Raw genomic sequence first — 21756 nt, 5'->3', positions numbered from 1 at the left:
AGAACTCGCCCACTAAGGGCATTCCTCTCTCTACTCCGTTGCTAGGTGATGATGATGATGATGATGACGACACCGACAACAACGACAATGACTTTGCAAATCTATTCCCATGCAGGCTTGGGAAGTCCAACTTTAACCCGAAGCTCATGAGGTACTAGGATCAACATTTCCTTTCTTAGTTCTAGGCTGGGCTAGAAGAGTTTAAAGGGACACAAAGGTGGTCCCAGGAACAGCTCTAAATAGGGAGTTTAAAACCATATGAAGAGGGATTTGAATACTTGGAATTGTGATTCCTTTATTAAAAGGCGAGATCCGCAGTAGCGGGAAAGAGCGTCATGGCCACCCCACCAACGTTGTTAGCCAAGCAGAGGAGCGTCATGCAGCACGGGGGGGGGGGGGGGGGGGGGGGAAATGAAAAAATGACAAGACATATTGTGCTCTAACGCACGTATATCGGAGAAGAAAACAGTGCGTTGTTTTTCCTTAACTTTTTTGGCTGTAACATCGCAAATGGACGTAGCCGTTTCCCCATTAAGGATTGCCGCTTTGAGTCTCAAAATGTCTGACAAAACAGCATCTTGTCCATTATCTGTTCTGGAGTTTGAAGTACTTATCAGACCATTCCAATGCCCTATCCTATAACCAACCCATTTCCTCTCTATCCCCTCCCACGCTTAGACAGCAGATTACTCTCTGGGTCTCATAGTTTCCCATAAAACCTACTTCCTGTGAATTGACCCAAAACACAGTGCTAGTGACGCAACAGGGCAGAGGTCACGTGGATAAAAAATAAAAAAAAGATTTATAAAAATACATTACACAGTACAGTTTAAAAAAATTGGGGGTCACTTAGAAATGTCCTTGTTTTTGAAAGTACATGGTTTCCTGGTGTTTGATGCCATTCCATTTGCGCCGTTCTGGACGTCATTATGAGCCTCCCGTCAGCAGCTTCCTAATGGTTAAAACAGTCTGGACAACCCCTCTCTCTCCAGTTAATGTCACCTCTCCCAGCTCTTACTGATACCTACCCATAAGCCCCGTCACCTTCCATTCACTTTAACCCACTGAGCACCGACTGACACCGGATGTCCGAAGATGTTGAAAAGTAGTTGGAATTTGGCCTTGATGTTAACGACCACAGACGGACCGGACTGGAGCAAATATGAACCTATCATAGACGTGTGTCTAGCAGGTGTGCAGCTTCAACTTCATCACAGGAAGCTGCGATTTCAAGCGGTAACAATCAGTAGCACGCACGCAACGAAAGCTGCCAGCACATACAAACAGTAGTACTGTATGCCAGGCGCTAATGAGTGAGGGATGAGCCCTGGGATGGCTGTGTGGAAAAAACTGTGTCCCGCAGGCAACGCTCACTTTAAGTACTCAGGTCTGGATCACATCAAGTCGTTTAAAACACCTGCCAATCACAACAATAAAGCAGCGCTTTACGAGTGTGGTTAAGACTCTCCTCTCGCTGCGACCTGTCTGAAGGTGGGTGCTTAAAGGTGAAGGGAGGTAGATCACGACGGGTGACTCGGCAAAAAGGACGAATATTACAGACCGGTTGATTTGACGGCAGAAATTGCATCTCATTAAGAGGATAGGAACACAGGGTTAGAGTGAAGGGTTGAGGCGAGTCACAAAAAAAAATGAACTTCTTATTATCATCCAGGATTTGAAATGGAACAGTGTTGATGGAATTAAGAAATCTCTTCAGTGTATCATTTTACAGTCTGCCATCGATTTTTCCGACATTGTGTCTAGCCTAGCCATGGCTTCCGAGCTAAACGAACGAGACGTGAGAGAGACCGAACCTGCTGCAGTGAGACTAAAATGGATAACCGTTCCAATAATGACAAGACCTTCAAAAAGAACGAGCCTAGGAAAGGAATGACACCTATAAAGCATTTCATCTCTTTCAAAACGACAAAGTTTAAAAAATAAAAAAAAATAATAAGTGTTGTGCGGTCCTCCCTGCAAGAGGAAGGGGAAAACTCCGTCCCCGCTGCATTAGAAGTTAGAAACGCTGTACGCCATAATTCCCGAAAGGTAAATCACGTTGGAAGGTTTGAGGCCACCGGTGTCGCTATAGGGTGGAAATGTACACGCAGTAACCAGGCTTTCACGACCAGGTTGAGCAAGTGGAGGAGCCTTTGAACGCAACACCGTGTCCCTGTTCAGAGACACAGGGCGGAGATGAGAAGGACGAGGCGCACTGAGAAGCCACCCTGAAGATTTGTCCCTTTAAAAAAGTGGCATCGGTATGTTTCCTGGCTGCAGTTGACCCTCAGAAACACACACAGAGATGTGTATGCGGCGTGCGCACACCTACCCACGCACACACACACACACAATGTAAACCTTTGTACTTAGCCTAAAAATGATGATGGCTACCCTACTCATATTGTATGTACTCGTCGTACTGTACATACACACCTTTGAGGACATTGTTAAACAAAGAAGTAAGCAAACCGGTGTGCTTAAACACACACGTACTGTAGTCTGTACCCTCAAACACCCACGTCAACACAAACTCATTCAAAACAGTAAAGATCTCCAGTAAAGTACAGATTCAAATCAAAGTTTATTTGTCATGTGCGCGGACTACAACAGGTGTAGACCTTACAGTGAAATGCTTACTTACAGGCTCTAACCAACAGTGCAAAAAAGGTATTAGGTGAACAACAGGTAAGTAAAGAAATAAAACAACAGTAAAAAGACAGTGACAAACAGTTGCGAGGCTGTATATGGTAGCGAGGCTACATGCAGACACCGGTTAGTCAGGCTGATTCACACACTACACCCTGGAACTACACAACTCAATACTTCAGATCTTAAATCAGAAATCATTTGAGAGAAGACAAACAAACGCTTGCCCCCACCCCCCACCCCCCCCACAGCAGGCCTTATGTAAATATGAGAGCGAGCGAGAGAGAGAGAAAAATAAATGCCTCTACTCAGACATCAAGCTTTCACATTTTTTTTTTCTTCAGTCTCTCAATGTCTTTCTTCGTGTGTGTTACCTTCAGTCTCTTCCTTCTCCCATCCCTCTCATAGACTTGTTAATCTCCCACTCCTTTCCTCTCCCCGTGCCGCTTTAATCTGGGACGGCCCTGTGTCTTTATCCAGCATTGGGATCGCATAGATTAACGATGCCATCAAAGTTGAACTCGGCACATACGGCTGTAGACCATGGACCTAACGTGATAAACTGGTCCCAACAGAAGAAGTGGCGATGAGTAAAACGTGTGTGTGTGTACATGTGATTGTACGGGTTAGGGGAGGGTTTGGCTAGCAGGGATGTCCTTGTCCCATCGCGCACTAGAGACTCCTGTGGCAGGCCAGGCGCATTGCACGCTGACACGGTCGCCAGGTGTACGGTGTTCCCTCTGACAAGTGGGCGTTGTGTCAAGAAGCAGTGCGGCTTGGCTGGGTTGTGTTTCGGAGGACGTATGGCTCTCGACCGTCGCCTCTCCCGGGTCCGTACCGGAGTTGCAGCGATGAGACAAGACTAACTAGCAATTAGATACCACGAAATTGGGGAGAAAAAAAAGGGGTAACATATTTTTAAAAAATCAAAATAAACACCATTAACGTGAGCATGTGACTCATGAAGAGGAAGATTTACACCACACACACACTTTCCGGTCTCCTTCAAGCCACATTGACTAAGTACAATGGCGTACAAACACACTAGCACCAAGGACACATGCATTAAAACCAAACATCTCCTGCACACACACACACACACACACACACACATCCATTATACGCCGCCAGCAGGCACAAAAGACACCACTAACAGCGCTGTTAAATAATGACGAGAACTCTCCCAGCGCCCCCGCTCCGTCACGGAGAGGAGGACGAAGAGAGCGAGAGGAGGAGATGGCTTGTTTAATTTACTGCAGCCCATCTGTCTCGCACTGCAGCTCCCAGGAGCCTGTCCTGCGCCGCTCCGCCTGCCCGTTAGTACGCATGTATGTGAGCAGGCTGAGACATTATTTCCATAGTAATGGACTGTGTAGAATGGACACGCTGTTCTATTTCACATGCAATTTACTTGGCCGTTTGAAAAAAAAACGCAAGCCAAGCCTGCACGGCTGTAATTGCAAATACCTCCGCCGGTATTGAACACTGTGGAGTACTCCAAAGTGTCGTGTGAGCTACAGTGCCTTCAGAAACTATTGACACCCCTTGACATTGTACACATTGTAGTAAAAGCCTCATTTCAAAATACTCCATAATTTTAAAAGTGGAATTATGTTTTTAGACATTATTACAAATTAATAAAAAATGAAGAGCTGAAATGTCTGGGGTCAATAAGTATTCAAGCCCTTTGTTATGGCATGCTTAAATACGTTCAGGAGTAAAAATGTGCTTAACAAGTCACAATATGTGCAATAATTGTTTTTAACATGATTTTTGAATGACTACCTCATCTCTGTACCCCACACATACAACTGTCTGTAAGGTCCCCCAGTCGAGCAGTGAATTTTAAACACAGATTCAACCACAAAGACCAGAGAGGTTTTCCAACGCCTCACAACGAAGGGCACCTTCTAGGTAGATGGGTCAAAGCAAAAAAAATGTTTTAAAAAAGCATATATTGAATATCCCTTTGAGCATGGTGAAGTTATTCATTACACTTTGGATGGTGTAGCAATACACCCAGTCACCACAAAGATACAGGCGTCCTTCCTAACTCAGTTGCCGGAGAGGATGGAAACCACTCAGGGATTTCACCATGAGGCCAATGGTGACTTTAAAACAGTTACAGAGTTGAATGGCTGTGACAGGAGAAAACAGAGGATGGAACAACAACATTGTTACTTCACAAAATGTTAGCCTAATTGACAGAGTGAAAAGAAGTAAGCCTGTACAGAATATAAATATTCTAAAACATACATCATGTTTGCAACAAGGCACTAAAGTAATACTGCAAAAAATATGGCAAAGCAATTCGCTTTTTGTCCTGAATACAAAGTGTTATGTTTGGAGCAAATCCAATACATTACTGAGTACCACTCTTCAAAATGTTCAAGCATAGTGGTGGCTGCATGATGTTATGGGTATGCTTTCCAAAAGACACTGGGAGAGGAATTTACCTTTCAGCAGGACAATGAACTAAAACACAATGCCAAATCTCCACTGGAGTTGCTTACCAAGAAGACAATGAATGTTCCTGAGTAGGCGAGTCACAGTTTTGACTTAAATCTACTTGAAAATCTATGGCAAGACCTGAAAATGGTCTAACAATGATCATCAACCAATTTGACAGAGGTTGAAGAATAATTGTCAGATGTTGCAAAATCCTGGTGTGGAAAGCTCTTAGACTTACCCAGAAAGACTCACAGCTGTAATTTCTGCCAAAGGTGCTTCTACAAAGTATTGACACAGGGGTGTGAATACTTATGTGAATTAGATATATATAGTTCCGAAACAAATCTAGGGTTGCTACCCAAGCCGGCTGGTGGTTCGTTCTATTGGTTTGGCTGCCATAGATGCAACCCAGTCGTTCGTTCTAAATGTTCCATTGCCATACTGGCTGGCAACGTTCTTATCCCTTGCTTGTTAGCTAGCCAACTAGGGCTAATTTACAGTCACGGCAAACAGTGCAGACAGAATAACAACAGTAGCTGCATTTGTTCAAGCTGTTTTCTCGTGACATTTATTTGGATACATCCATAACAATGAGCTAATGAGACACAATTTCGCCTGGCATAGAAAATGTGCTCTCTCGTCAGGACACTGTTGTTCAGAGGAGATAGCCAACAACACAGCTAACACAATCACTTCAAACTGAAGCTGGAAAGATTGCAAACTAGCTGCACTTCATTTCGTTTTACCTTCTTTCAATTGACATTTCTTTGTATAAAAATGATGCCAGCTGATTCACGATTTCGACTGGCTGAGAAACGCTGCCTGCCTCTCGCTCTTGTCCCGACACCAGACCCCTACAAGTTTATTACTATGGGACAGTTGGAGATCAAATTTGAAAATTGAAACAATGTTGCAAATGTCGGAGAGACAGACAACAAGGTTTATACAAATCTCCACCGTTGAAAACTAAATGTTAGTCTAAAAGAAATGTGAGATAATGTCTAGATGCTTTTTATAGTGGAGATCAAGTTTATAAATTGCCTGGCTGGGCTGATGAAACAGTGGATTGTGCATTCAGATGGAATAGAGTAATTAGGCATTTTAACGTCCTAGATTTAGCCAGTGGTAACTTGTGGAATAGATACTGGCTGGAATGCGGTTTCAACCAATCACCATTCAGGATTAGACCCAACCGTTGTATAATGTGCAAATAGACCTACAGTATAGAGTTGGGGTTCTTTTGTGAAGTCCATTCTACAAATGAGGTTTGTTAAATCCTAAACACAGAGATGTAAAGTTATTTGAAAAAGGAACAGGAAGATACCTACGTTACTGTGAGTTCAGCTCGTCACCTACAGTCACGCCAATGTTATGGCACAAAGTGTGCCCTATGATTTTTTGGCATCGACCACGGGCATTAGTTCCTAACACTCACATATATTTCCTGTTGTTCACTTCCTGTTTTTATTTGTAGCAAGTCATCACAATTTATATTAGATTTTTGCCACCGTTTTCATGCCTCTGTTTTTCCATATGGACTTGAAGACAATCAAGTAAGATGCCAACTACTCAAGTTTTTGCATGTGCCGGTACAAAAAAAATCTGAAGACAATTGATGATGAAGTTGATATTGGCTCATGAGTTGTTTGGCTCCCGAAACCGTTGTCAAGCGATGAAGTCTCAAGTGACAGGAAACGTCTCCACCTACATCTGGTCCCAAAACATGGACACAATGGGCTGACAAAAGAAGCTCAAAGGCAAAGATGCTGACTGACAAAGAAGCTAACTGACCAAGAAGCTTAAAAGACAAAAAGATGCCAACTGACAGAAGTAAATAGGCAAAAAGGTGAACGAGGTAAATGGACAGACAAGCTAACAGACAGAGAAACAAACACACGCAGAGAATATCAACAAAGGGATCAGATGAGGAAATAAAAAAGTAGAGACAAAGGGCTGGTAGAAATATAGGCAAGCAAACTAGAATAATGGCTAGATGGATAAACATAAGCAGGCAATAGACAGATAATCATTCAGTCAGACAACTAAGCAAAGGACGCATTCTATCATATTGAAAGGCAAATATTCAGACAATGGCAGACCGAAATGCGACTGGATGAGGGGCAGTGGATTTGTTAACCTCACGAAAATTTGGACCACGTAGAGCAGATGAGCGATCACTAGCTAGGTTTCCATCCAATTGGTGACAGATCTTGATGACAGATTGGTGATGACGTAGTGCACACAAAATGTGCTTCTTTGCTGAAAAATACAATTCTAAAAGTTCAATGTGTTTCCATTTCCATCGTTCCCATCCAAAACGGTTGCGCTGAGTAGCAAGTGTGGCTAATCTGGTTTTGGCCCATGTGCTCTAGCCAACAGCTCGCAGATAGGCTACAATGTCGGCTAGTCTACTCGATGAGATTATTATGGATAAGAGCGAGATTTTTAAATTTTTTTTATCAAAACGGCAGTCAAGCATCAATCATCCTGTCACCAGAATAAGACCCTCAATATGTGTTGGAAACGAAAGTCAAGATCACTGTGCACTTTCACCACCATGTGAAGTTAATCATAGTTGATTTCATCTGTAACCTAATAAACTACCTGGTTTCCCGAGTCATAGTGGGAGGACCACACACCATATCATCATCGCATGACTCCCAAGTTCACTTTGACAGGATGGTTGTTATATCAACATTTGAGCATAAAGACATTTTCCAACACCATTTCTCACATAATTAACTTTACCGGCACAAAAAGATCCCACCATGTCAAACAAACTAATTATCTGTCGGCGTTTATAACATTTTACCGAAACTACCCGTTTCCATCACACCTGTTGTGATTTTAATTTGTATGGTGGAACTTTACTCGCTGGATGGAAACAGGGTTAATGAGACGGACAGAGTGTTCCCACACAAACTGAACCCCAATGCCTTGGGCCAACTGACTAGACTCAAACGAGACCCTTTCGATCCAGTTTACATAATTGGGGAACACAAGGCTAGCTCCACAATAGAGCAGTCACAAATGGAAATGGCCAAGTGTCAAGTCTCCCCGGAGCCATAAGTAAAACATCTAAAAGGCTAGAATCTAGACGAAATGTCCAAACGACGGGGTAACAGCCTGCTATTTACCAGGTAGTCAATTAGAAATGAGTTGTTAAAACGGTAATAATGTAACAATTGAAAACGAATGGCACTTTGCTTTCTATGAGGTTAAATGACACATTCAGTACGAGTCAAAAGTTTGGACACACCTACTCATTCAAGGGTTTCTCTTCATTTCCACTATTTTCTACATTGTAGAATAATAGTGAAGACATCAAAACAATGAAATAACACACATGGAATCATATAGAAACCAAAAAACAGTGTTGAACAAATTTTATTTTAGATTCCCCAAAGTAGCCTTGATGACAGCTTTGAACACCCTTGGCATTCTCTCAACCAGCTTCACCTGGAATTATTTTTCAACAGTCATGAAGTAGTTCCCACATATGCTGAGCACTTGTTGGCTGCTTTTCCTTCACTCTGCGGTCCAACTCATCCCAAACCATTTCAATCGGGTTAAAGTTGGGTGATTGTGGAGGCCAGGTTATCTGATGCAGCACTCCATCACTCTCCTTCTTGGTCAAATAGCGCTTCCACAGCCTGGAGGTGGGTTGGGTCATTGTCCTGTTGAAAAACAAATGATAGTCCCACTAAGAGCAAACCAGATGGGATGGTGTATCGCTGCAGAATGCTGTGGTAGCCAGCATGGCTGAGTGTGCCTTGAATTCTAAATAAATCACAGTGTCACCAGCAAAGCACCCCCACACCATCACACCTCATGCTTCACAATGGGAACTACAAATGCGGAGGTCCGTTCACCTACTCTCGGTCTCACGAAGACACGGCGGTTGGAACCAAAAATCTCAAAAGGACAGATTTCCACAGGTCTAATGTCCATTGCTCGTGTTTCTTGGCCCAAGCAAGTCTCTTCTTCATAGCCTTCATTTAGTAGTTGTTTCTTTGCAGAAATTCAACCATGTCTCCTCTGAACAGCTGATGTTGAGATGTGTCTATTACTTGAACATATTTGGGCTGCAGCATTTATTTGGGCTACAATTTCTGAGGCTGGTACTAATGAATTTATTCTCTGCAGCAGAGGTAACTCTGGGTTTTCCTTTCCTGTGGCGGTCCTCATGAGAGCGAGTCTCATCATAGAGCTTGATGGTTTTTGCGACTGCACTTGAAGAAACCTTCAACATTTTTGAAATGTTCCAGATTGACTGACCTTCATGTCTTAAAGTAATGTTGGACTGTCGTTTCTCTTTGCTTATTTGAGCTGTTCTTGCCATAATATGGACTTGGTCTTTTACCAACTAGGGCTATCTTCTGTATAACGCCCCTACCTTGTCACAACACAACTGATTGGCTCAAATACATTTTTTAACTGTTAATTGAAATGCATTCCAGGTAGTCACCTGATGAAGCTGGTTGAGAGAATGCCAAGAGTGTGCAAAGCTGTCATGAAGGCAAAGGGTGGCTACTTTGAAGAATCTCAAATAGAAAATATGTTTTGATTTGTTTAAGACAGAGAAGCTACATATGGTAAGACGAGGGTGGGGGTGTGTGTCTATTTGTCAATAACAGCTGGTGCGCGATGTCTAATATTAAAGAAGTCTTGAGGTATTGCAAGCCTGAGGTAGAGTACCTTATGATAAGCTGTAGACCACACTATCTATATTATTTGTTGCCGTCTATTGACCACCACAGACTGATGGTGGCACTAAGACTGCACTCAGCCAACTCTAAGGCCATAGGGAACAAGAAAATGCTGATCCAGAAGAGGCGCTCCTAGTGGCCGGGGACTTTAATGCAGGCAAACTTAAATCGGTTTTACCACAATTTTAACAGCATATCACATGTGAATAAAAACTCTAGACCACCTTTACTCTAGAGACAGAGACAGAGATGCATACAAAGCTCTCCCCCGCCCTCCATTTGGCAAATCTGACCGTAATTCTATCCTCCTGATTCCTAGGTCAACAACCTCTACCACAACGTGATCAAAACAAAAGGAGATGACTGTGGACTACAGGAAAAGGAGGACCGAGCACGCCCCCATTCCCATCGATGGGGCTGTAGTGGAAAAGGTTGAGAGGTTCAAGTTCCTTGGCGTCCACATCACCAACAAACTTACATTGTCCAAGCACACTAAGACAGTTGTGAAGAGGGCACGACAAAACCTATTTCCCCTCAGTAGACTGAAAAGATTTGGGATGGGTCCTCAGATCCTCAAAAGGATCCACAGATGCACCATCGAGAGCCTCCTGATGGGTTGCATCACTGCCTGGTATGGCAACTGTTCGGCCTAAGCCCCTAAGGCGCTACAGAGGGTAGTGCGTATGGCCCAGTACATCACCGGGGCCAAGCTTCCTGCCATCCTCTATACCAGGCGGTGTCAGAGGAAGGCCAAGACTCCAGCCATCCTAGTCATAGACTGTTCTCTCTGCTTACCGCACGGCAAGCGGTACCCGGAGCGCCAAGTCTAGGTCCAAGAGGCTTCTAAACAGCTTCTACCTCTAAGCCATAAGACTCCTGAAAGTCTAATCAAATGGCTTCCCAGACTATTTGCAGACTACTCTCTATTATTAGCTATGCATAGTCACTTTAATAACTCTACATACATGTACATATTACCTCAATTACTTTGACAACGGTGCCCCGCCCATTAACTCTGTACCGGTACCCCCTGTATAGAGCTTCCACATTGACTCTGTACCGGTACCCCCTGTATAGAGCCTCCACATTGACTCTGTACCGGTACCCCCTGTATAGAGCCTCCACATTGACTCTGTACCGGTACCCCCTGTATAGAGCCTCCACATTAACTCATTACCGGTACCCCCTGTATAAAGCCTCCACATTGACTCTGTACCGGTACCCCCTGTATAGAGCCTCCACATTGACTCTGTACCGGTACCCCCTGTATAGAGCCTCCACATTAACTCATTACCGGTACCCCCTGTATAGAGCCTCCACATTGACTCTGTACCGGTACCCCCTGTATAGAGCCTCCACATTAACTCTGTACTGGTACCCCCTGTATAGAGCCTCCACATTAACTCTGTACCGGTACCCCCTGTATAGAGCCTCCACATTAACTCTGTACCGGTACCCCCTGTATAGAGCCTCCACATTAACTCTGTACCGGTACCCCCTGTATAGAGCCTCCACATTAACTCTGTACCGGTACCCCCTGTATAGAGCCTCCAAATTAACTCATTACCGGTACCCCCTGTATAGAGCCTCCACATTAACTCTGTACCGGTACCCCCTGTATAGAGCCTCCACATTAACTCTGTACCGGTACCCCCTGTATAGAGCCTCCACATTAACTCTGTACCGGTACCCCCTGTATAGAGCCTCCACATTAACTCTGTACCGGTACCCCCTGTATATAGCCTCCACATTAACTCTGTACCGGTACCCCCTGTATAGAGCCTCCACATTAACTCTGTACCGGTACCCCCTGTATAGAGCCTCCACATTAACTCTGTACCGGTACCCCCTGTATAGAGCCTCCACATTAACTCTGTACCGGTACCCCCTGTATAGAGCCTCCACATTAACTCTGTACCGGTACCCCCTGTATAGAGCCTCCACATTAACTCTGTACCGGTACCCCCTGTATAGAGCCTCCACATTGACTCTGTACCGGTACCCCCTGTATAGAGCCTCCACATTAACTCTGTACCGGTACCCCCTGTTGTTATTTACAGCTGCTCTTTAAATGATTTGTTATTCTTATCTTTTACTTTTTTTTTAGGTATTTTCTTAAAACTGCACTGTTGGTTAAAAGGGCATGTAAGTAAGCATTTCACAGTACGATCTAAACTGGTTGTATTCGACGCATGTGACAAGTGAAGTTGAATTACGTACAGCTTGGAGTCAACGTTACGTTTCTTTGCATACAGTAGATGTGCACACGTATTGGTAGCCTACAATATGCTATGGTTGATGTGCGTGCGCGCTAGTGTCTTCTTGTGAGTACACATGCCTCCCCACCATGCACACACAGTCATCACCTGGGTCTCATCTCATCAGTCAGCATCACACATACAGTAGGAGAAGAGCTTCTTGCTGATGCTCTCTGCTGCCAGGCAGGGACACATTTAGAACGGTGCAAGTACAAGCGTGCCTCATGTTTTATCTATCAATCAGGCCAGTATTCACAAATGGTCACAGAGTAGGAGTGCTGTTCAAGGATCAGTTTTCCCCTTTAGATCATAATGAATAAGATTACATTGACGGGGGGGGGGGGGGGACCTGGGGATACTCACAGAGTAGGAACAAATACAAAACTTAGTTGTTTCCTCTCCTTTGCTAATACATAGATTTCTTTACTCGTTGCAAGATACTGTGTGTACTACATCATTTTTTTATGATTGATACAATTTGCCATTTTGATTCGTTTCGTGGTCTCATTAGTCGAGCCAACGTGTTTTGAGAAGCCTTTTAAAACAGTGGTGTAAACTACTTAAGTAAAAATACTAAAACAGTACTACTTAAGTCGTTTTCTGGGGTATTTGTGACTTTCACTTTACTCCACCGCATTTCTTAAGAAAACAATTTACTTTCTAACTCCATACATTTTCCGTGACACCCAAAAGTACCTGTTACATTTTGAATGCTTAGCAGGTCAGGAAAATTGTCCAATTCACTCACTTATCAAGAGTAAATCCCTGGTCATCCCTACTGCATCTGATCTGACGGACTCACTAAACACAGGCTTACTTAAGTAGTATTTTACCTGCTGACTTTCACTTTTACTTGAGTCCTTTTCTATTAAAAAGGTATCTTTACTTTAACTCAAGTATAACAATTGGGTACTTCTCCCACCGCTGCTTTTAAAATTCGCCTCAAATGATTCACACTCAGTTTTCAAGAGGCTATGCGGCTTGAATTTGGATCACCGAGTTTATAATATTCAGTACAGCAATGCATGTGTGCTCTCTGTAACAAACAAAACAAAAGCTTGGCCTTGTTTATCATTCAGACGAGATGCATTATATGGAAACCAAGCAACTAAAACCTAATTAATAACTGATCAAAAGCTTCTGAACACACAGGCCTTAAAGCAACCGGGCAAAACAGGACAGAAATCTATGTATAAACTAGTCAACAAACACACGCACAGACACGCATGCACACGGGAACATCAATATGTGCACTTGTAGCCTACGTGTTAGTCTGAAAAAAATATCCATACCACCCACACCCACACACACACACACACACCCCCACACACCTACCCACACACGGCCCTGAGCTGCAGATGCCACACCAGCTCTGGAACACTCACAGGACAGTGTTCCTAACTGGCAGGGATTGCATCACAAGGCCATGCCTTAATTCAACTGGTCTTGTGCTCTCTGCCTACAAGGCTTTGAGACGGCAGTGGAGGTCTGAGCTAAAGGACGATCGAAAACAAGGACATTTCTAAGTGACCCCCAAACTTTTGAACGGGAGTGTCTCTTTCAGGCTGTTGTGTCAGGGTGGCCTGCTTTGATAGAGACACTCCCAACAGGTCAGACACACATAGACGACCCAATCGAGGTTGTTAAACTTGCAACCCAGGATACTGGGTTGTAAAACTTGACAAAAAAATATTAAAACCCACGATTCACTTTCGCGCTTTCCATCCTCCTCCCTTTAGTGCCTGTCTTATCCTGCCCCTGTCCAGTTAAGTGGTGGAGAGTTCAGGAGGTGTGATAGAGAAATGTGTCAACCTCCACAAACAGGTAAGAGACACACACAGAGACAGAGAGAGAGACAGAGAGACAGAGAGAGAGAGATGACCCAATGTATGTTATGTTCAACTTGACAAAAAGAAGAATAAAATAAAACAATTCAGAATCATTTGACATTGAATACTCATGATGTTTATGTTTCTAATTTAAGTCTTTCATGTTGGTGTGTCGGGGTGGCGTGCTCTGTCCTCTCCAATTCAGACCAAAGCAAGACTGTGTTTAAAGCTCACTATGGATCTACCAACATTTTGGCCTCTACAAAGTCTTAAGGATGTCGTTGCAGTGTGATTAGCGTGTGTCCTGTTTCTGCCGTCTCTGTCCTCCATATTGTCTTGTCATAATCACCGCAGCTGATGAGCACATACTCAACGTGTACTTGATAAATCAACACCATCAATCAATGTCATTTGTATACCAAACAGAATTGCTAGTCTAAATGTAATCTTGTATGTCTGTCTTCTCTCCACTACCCAGAAATACATGGATGCGTGCGTGCACAGCGCTCATTCAGAAGTACTCCTCGTTGAGAGACCACAGGGGGGGAAGAAATATGTAAGAATTATGACATTTTCCTACTCACATTAATTCACACACTTATAACCTTCTTTTTTTTTTACACCAGATTGAGCCTATCCAGACCATGTGCTGGCTTGGATATTTTCCTCTCACGTGGTTTATTCCATCACATTTGTAGCAGCATAAACGAGACAATCGCTAGTTACGTAATTGACTAAGTCTGCTCCTCTGACCTCGGTCCCAATAATCCATCATGACATTTGTCATGTACCCTTGACTGTATGCAGCTGCTATAGTTCTACTCATTCTAATCCCGTCTTCTCATTAAACACCCTCCAATTTAAAAAGGTAAATGCAAAGTTAGAAGTCATACTGTGTAAGGTGTACTCAGTTAACTTACTGTCGGAAATATGACTTGGGTAACCCTAAAAATCAGACACATTTTTGTGTAAAGCTCTCATCGCCTACCATAAGAAAAGATGGGAATCCCTTTGCGGATGAGAGCCCCGTCCAACTCTTCCTGGTTGGAGAGGAGCTACTCACTAAAGAGCCTGATGACATCTCCATGGGATTGGGAGTGGCAATGGGGGGTCCATTTCCTTTTTCATATTTAGTATGCAGCATCAGTGAAAAGCACTATGCCTTGCATTCAGAAATATGTTGTGGGAATTGATGAGGGGGTAAATGACCAACAAATGTTGAATGGCAAAGTTTTTGCTGCAGAGAGAAGGACAGGGGGAGACAAGAGCAAAGTAATGCGAGGTCAGTTGTAACAGCCACATTACTCTAAACTAGAAACCACGTACATCGCTGTTATTCAATGTGTCTCTACATGCCTATGAGTTTTAGTATTATTTCATTTAACCTTTATTTAACTAGGCAAGTCATTTAAGAACAAACAAATGCTTATTTACAATGACGGCCTAGGAACAGTGGGTTGACTGCCTTGTTCAGGGGCAGGACGGTAGATTTTTATCTTGTCAGCTCAGGGTATCGATCCCTAGAAAGTTATTTGAGGAACCTTTTTAAAAAGTTATTTAGGGAAAAGGTTCCTTGAGGCACCTTTAGGGATTCCACAGGTGTTGCAATGTGAGGAACCCCGAAAAGTACCTTCAGGAACCTTTTCTTTTTAGAGTGTTGAATGAACACAAAAAGTCAGCTCTTTTACACACTCAGTAGTTAACATACAAACGTAATGTTGTGTCATGCAGTGTAACTTCCCAGAATACATTGACTTACAGTGAGAGTATAGAAGAATTAGGCTAAATTCTATCATGTAAAAAAGGTCAAATGGCCCAAGTTCCATAGCAGCAGGAAGATGTTTGGAGGTGGGGGGGTGCTGCACATTTTTTGGTCGAAAGGGGAGTGCACTACTGCCAAGTCCCATAGTCTAGTCAACCTATCAAGTCAACCCATCTTGACATGCTTATTGAAAGGCAGATAAAAACCTACCCCGACACATAAGTAGGCTGTATCAGGCAGCCTAAAGCATAAATCATAGTCCACAGACGCAGAGACGCGATAGTCCAGCGTCCCATTGTTACATAGATACTCGTCTCCGAGACCTCCATCCACCGTGGACGCACAGCCCGAACGGGCACCTCTCCACTTCCTCTATTCATTTGAATGTGCTGACAGGTGGAGAAATTGCTTGAGCTGCGCTGAGAATTATGAATGCCAACGGTCCAATATTCTACAACACTGCTGTGCATATGCATACACGTTTAGGACTACAAAGAAACCCTTTATGCTGCATTCGTAACAAAGTGGGAAGTGGAAATGTACCACATACGACTGGGGAAATCCACTTGAAAAGCCTCCAACTGGTGATTACTAGTGAGAAACTCATCATCCAGAGCACTCACTCCTCTCACATGCTCTGACGTCACCTACTAAGAAAATGACGTTGATAACATTTTCTGCAGTTAAATGCAACAAAACATTATTCATAAAAAGATATCTGGTAATGTGGTATTTGAACACTATAATTAGTTTGCAAGCATGCTAGCTGTACTTTTAGTTTATGGTATATGCAGTTTGTTGGCCATTCGCCAATCTGCTCGTATCAATGAGTACAATGCATATGAATGCATCCAACTGGTATTCACCACTTCACAATGTAGTAAATTCCCATTTCCCACTTTGTTACGAAAGCAGCACAACTCACAGACCATGGAGTAGGTTGATGTCTAGTAGGTTGGACCAGTGTCACATCACGGCCAACACGGAAATATTTCAAATCTGATCAATATGTGAGAGCTTTGTGACTGGACGTCCGGGCTGTCCTTGTTTTATTTTTAACTGACATCATTTACCTGACTCCCGAGAAAAAGCAGACGTCACCCCATGACAGCCGTTGAAAGTGAATTTGTTTGAGAACTGTTTCGAGTGGCCATCAAATGTGCCATCTAAACATTCAAAAATGTCTTTCAAGCTTTTAAATCGTTCACTTTTGACACAAAATTGCACAAAACCTTGTAGACAGGTGTTGGCTGAACAAGCACACACTGTGCAACGATTCCATCTATGGACAAAGCTTGTTACATTGTAGCGGCAGCCTATATAAAACTGTCAAGGCTCGCAACAAATTACATTTTAACAGTTTACACAATGGCGGGATGTGGCTGGCTAAAGCTTCGGTTTGATATTTCTGCACAACAGAACAGGAAAACGGAGTCGTGACAGCACACAGATTGAAACACCACGTTAAACTCTCCCCTCGAACTAACAGACTACCAGGCGGATTTTAGTCGGTGTAGAGGCTTCTACCGAATCTTGTCTACCTGTCACACGTCCGATCAACCGCATTGTCAGTAGCCTAAATAAATAGCCAGTCAATCAATACCTGTTGACTCCTCCTACCGACGTGTTGGTTGGTGGAAGTCCCGAACCGAGCCGTTTATGTTTTGTCCTGTCCTTCTTTTCCGAAGTCCTTAGACGAGGAGTGGCCCGGTATAGGACGGTCTGCTTCGTCAGACGGTGCGAGTCTGACAAGAGCTCTGCGAGTTTTCTGCAAAGAAACTGGTGTTCACGGAGCCGCGCAAATGGATGCAAGGTTTAGAGAGCAGCAGCCATTGCGGTCACGTGCATTTTCGGGAAACCCAACACTGGCCAGCCTAGAGAAGTCCACTCCCACGTTTCATATCTACCATGTCAATTATGTCATCTACAGCAAGGTTTCGCAAAAATCGGTCCTGGAGGCCCCCCTGGGGTGCACATTTTTTGGTTTATGCCCTAGCCCTAGCACCGCGCAGCTATTCAAATAATCTAAGCTTGATGATGAGTTGGTTATTTGAATCAGCTGTACTGTACATCAAAACTCCATCCTGCTAAGAAGCCTACTATTACTCTTCTAACTAGCAACACGCATCAAATGTTTATTATATTCGTTTCATAATCAAACGAAGACATTATGTGTAATGCTGTTTTGAATATAAATGTGGCATCAATGTCACTATCTATATTAGATTGGTTTCGTTTTTTTTTCTCATCAAGAATGAATCCTATCTGTGTCGACTGTCAATGAACCACATTCTTAGTGTACAATCTAAGGGCGCTTTCACATGTCACTGTATGCTCCAGACCCTGGAGCGTTTGTACCCTAATCCACGCTATAAAGCACGTGTGAAACGCAAACAAACCCTGGCTGAAACGTATCGTGGATCTGCGTGAGTAGCTTGTCCAAGATCCTGCAGAACAGGAGTACCGGGTTTTGTGACGAACCAGCGTGATGCGCGTAAAACATTTTTTGCCCGTTGTGAACAAGCTCGCTGGCTAACTTCATTTTGTTGGTGATACTAGAAGTATATTGTGATGATGATTTGGTTACTTTGCGGTAGGGTAATCGGTTTCCATTTGTCTAAGCCTGATTTTGGCATGCCCTCACTAGCAGACCCAAGCATATAGGCCTACTTGTATGTATCACTGAGGACCCCGCCACCCCCCCCATTCCCCCTGATCAAACATGCCTGTAAAATCCATTTTTCTCAACAAGGATGGAAAACAGGCCTTTTTTATGGGGCCTGGCTGCCAACCAGGAGGGGCTCCTGGGAACTGTCCCGTGCTGGGTCGGTAACATGTCGCCTCACTGCTATCATCTTCACATCCCCCACTCTCTCTCCCAGTCCAACGCTTTGACTGACAAGTGAAGGGATACGACCCAGATTCAGCTAGGGCTTATACAGCCCATGCTCCCAGGAATCCCTGACGCCATTCATTTTAAGGGACTACGCTACAGTATTCCTGCTAGACGTCTCTCTCTCCTTGTTTCTTTCGCCCACAATGTAATCTTTCAAAGGGGCTTTCAAAGATGATTCCTCTGACACTCATCCTGGCTAGTGTCTTCCTCTCTCCTCTCCTGGCCTCGCCTGGTCTCCCTCTCCTCTGTTTATGGCAGACTGTAGTGGGCTACAATCCAATCTATTCCTGAGATGGAAGTGAGCGCAACGGGTCGGTCCAGTCCACACTTGTTACTGCCGGACAGGGTGTGCCATGGGCAGGCATCCCTGGCTGGGTGTCCTCTCTCATCTCTCCCTTCTCTCCTCTCCTCTCCCTTTGCCAAGATGTATGAGGAGAGCGACAGCTGCTAGGAGACTGCCAGGACCTTTTATCCACACAGCACTATGGCCTGTCTGGCCGGCGCAGGTTCCAGGGAGACTGTCTGCAGACCTGGGTACAAATACTATTTGATCTGTGGAAGACTTTGAACCTGGAGTGTAAGGTGGGCGTCATTTGCACATTGGAGACGTTTCTATTGGCTCAATCACGCCAGGCAAGCTCAAACAAGCCCAACTAGTATTTGGAATGATTTTCAAATAGTATTTCAGCCTAGGTCTAGTGGATCCAGAGTGTGTGTTTGTGTCTCCTGGGACAGGAAACTGAGCATCCCAGGGCAGAAAGATAGGAGGTTTATGGGCCACGGAGACGGAACTAGCAGATGGGTATCTTTGCCTGGTCTAAGCCTTCCTCTCCTTAATCTGTCTGGGACTGCAGGAGCACAGGCTTGAGCACAGATGTGGCCGTAAGCAAGTGCATGTGTATTTGTGCTTATTTGTGCTTATTTGTGTGTGTGTGTGTGTGTGTGTGTGTGTGTGTGTGTGTGTGTGTGTGTGTGTGTGTGTGTGTGTGAGCAAGAGGACAAGTACATTAGAGTGTCTAGTTTGAGAAACAGACGCCTCACAACTGGCAGCTTCGTTAAATAGTACCCGCAAAACACCAGTCTCAACGTCAATAGTGAAGAGGCGACCTTCAGTATCCTGGCCTTCTAGGCAGAGTTGCAAAGAAAAAAACATATTTTAGACTGGCCAATAAAAATTAAATATTAATATGGGCAAAGGAACACAGACACTTGACAGAGATATGGTTTTTCTTTGCAACTGCCTAGAAAGCCAGCATCCCCGGAGTCGCCTCTTCACTGTTGACGTTGTTTCTGGCCATTTTGAGCCTGTAATCGAACCCACAAATGCTGATGCTCCAGATACTCAACTAGTCTAACTAAAGAAGGCCAGTTTAATTTCTTCTTTAATCAGCACAACAGTTTTCAGCTGTGCTAACATAATTGCAAAAGGGTTTTCTAACAGTCAATTAGCCTTTTAAAATGATAAACTTGGATTAGCTAACACAACGTGCAATTGGAACACAGGAGTGATGGTTGCTGATAATGGGCCTTTGTACGCCTATGTAGATATTCCATAAAAATCATCTGTTTCCAGCTACAAAAGTCATTTACAACATGAACAATGTCTACACTGTATTTCTGATCAATTTGATGTCATTTTAACAGACAACAAAATTGCTTTTCTTTCAAAAACAAGGACATTTCTAAGTGACCCCACACTTTTTAATATATTAGTATATACAGATATCCAGGTGTTATAGCAGGTGCAGCTAAATGCTCATTTCTAGCTCCAACAGTGCAGTGGAATGTCTCGGAAATACACAAATAATCTAAAAGTCTAAACAAGAAATTTAAACAAGAAATCAAGACATTACAGAACGGGTCCAATTAAACAAACCAGAGTAGATATGTTAGAGTGAGCATGTGTCAGGATCCAGAATATAAATACATGGTGTGTATATACAGCAGAGGTGGGACCAAGTCATTGTTTTACAAGTCACAAGTAAGTCTCAAGTCTTAGCACTCAAGTCCTAAGTCAAGTCCTAAGTCAAGATAGGCAAGTCCGAGTCAAGTCTCAAGTCAACACCGTCAAGTATCAAGTCTCAAGTCCTATACTTTTGAGTTCCGAGTTCTAAACAAATCATAATGTGCTCTTCACCAAATGTTATACCATTTCATATTTTTAACAAGAGTAATAGTTAGAATATTACATTTACGCAAATCATGAATGCTTTTAAAAATATCTATATATTTATTACTTTCCAAATAAACGTTAGATTTCCATGGAAATACATCGGTAGCCATGTGAAAGAGCCACGATTAGCCATTCTTTGTGCAGCTTAAAATGTCGAGCAAAGTTGGAAATTGTTGTGACTCTGTAATTTTCTTCCCGCATGTTTTGCAAGTTGCAATCTGTTTTTTGTTGATACAGCATCGTCTTTATATCCGAAAAGAATAATTTGGGGTATCATCTTTCCAAGGGCTCTATCTGAATTCACCCGCCGTCTTTCCTCTAGACTGCCACGCACAACTTTTTCTCAGCTGGCACAATTTGATTGGCTGCTGTACGATTCAAACTGTAATCTGTTAAATGAAGAGTGGATGCGTTGCACAATTTTTTTAATAGCATCATTTTAATATTTGGGCTTGGGGAGGGTATCAAGTCAAGTCACACACACACACACACACACACACACACACACACACACACACACACAAATAAGCACAAATACACATGCACTCGAGTCATAAAGACTCAAGTCCAGGTCAAGTCACGAGTCATTGGTGTTAAAGTCAAAGTCGAGTTGCAAGTCATCATATTTGTAATTATTTTTCCGCATGACTCAAGTCCAAGTCATGTGACTCGAGTCCATACCACAGACAGTATATCATTTGGAAATATAATGATATGTACAGTTGTAGGTATATTAGGATTGTGTATGTACAATGCCCACAGAAAGTCTACAACCCCCCTTGGAGTTCTTCACATTTTATTGTGTTACAAAGTGGTATTAAAATGGATTTAATTGTCATTATTTTCTCAACGATCTACACAAAATACTCTGTAATTGAAAAAAATGTTATTAATGAAAAATCAAACACTAATATACCTTGATTAGATAAGTGTCACGCTCGCTATCCTCAAACTCCCTGTCATAAATCGACCAAGGCGCAGCGTGCATGTAGTTCCACATCCTTTAATGAAAGTGAAACCGAAACAACA

At 43.3% G+C, this 21756-nt stretch overlaps 1 protein-coding gene across 2 annotated transcripts in view; it reads right to left on the bottom strand.

Annotated features, from left to right (window-relative positions):
* Window positions 1–17390, bottom strand: part of LOC139364581 (retinoic acid receptor alpha-like) — a 192907-nt gene extending 175517 nt beyond the window's left edge. For both annotated transcript variants that reach the window (XM_071101440.1, XM_071101441.1), the window contains exon 1: window positions 17262–17390. The gene's annotated coding sequence lies outside the window, so the exon portion shown is untranslated. The remainder of the gene's footprint in view (window positions 1–17261) is intronic.
* Window positions 17391–21756: the final 4366 nt, after the last annotated feature.

The sequence above is a fragment of the Oncorhynchus clarkii genome, chromosome 13 (genome assembly GCF_045791955.1).
Source record: "Oncorhynchus clarkii lewisi isolate Uvic-CL-2024 chromosome 13, UVic_Ocla_1.0, whole genome shotgun sequence".
Lineage (NCBI taxonomy): Eukaryota > Metazoa > Chordata > Actinopteri > Salmoniformes > Salmonidae > Oncorhynchus > Oncorhynchus clarkii.
Note: the sequence above shows the minus strand (reverse complement) of the source record. Positions and strands in the feature narration are given on the sequence as shown.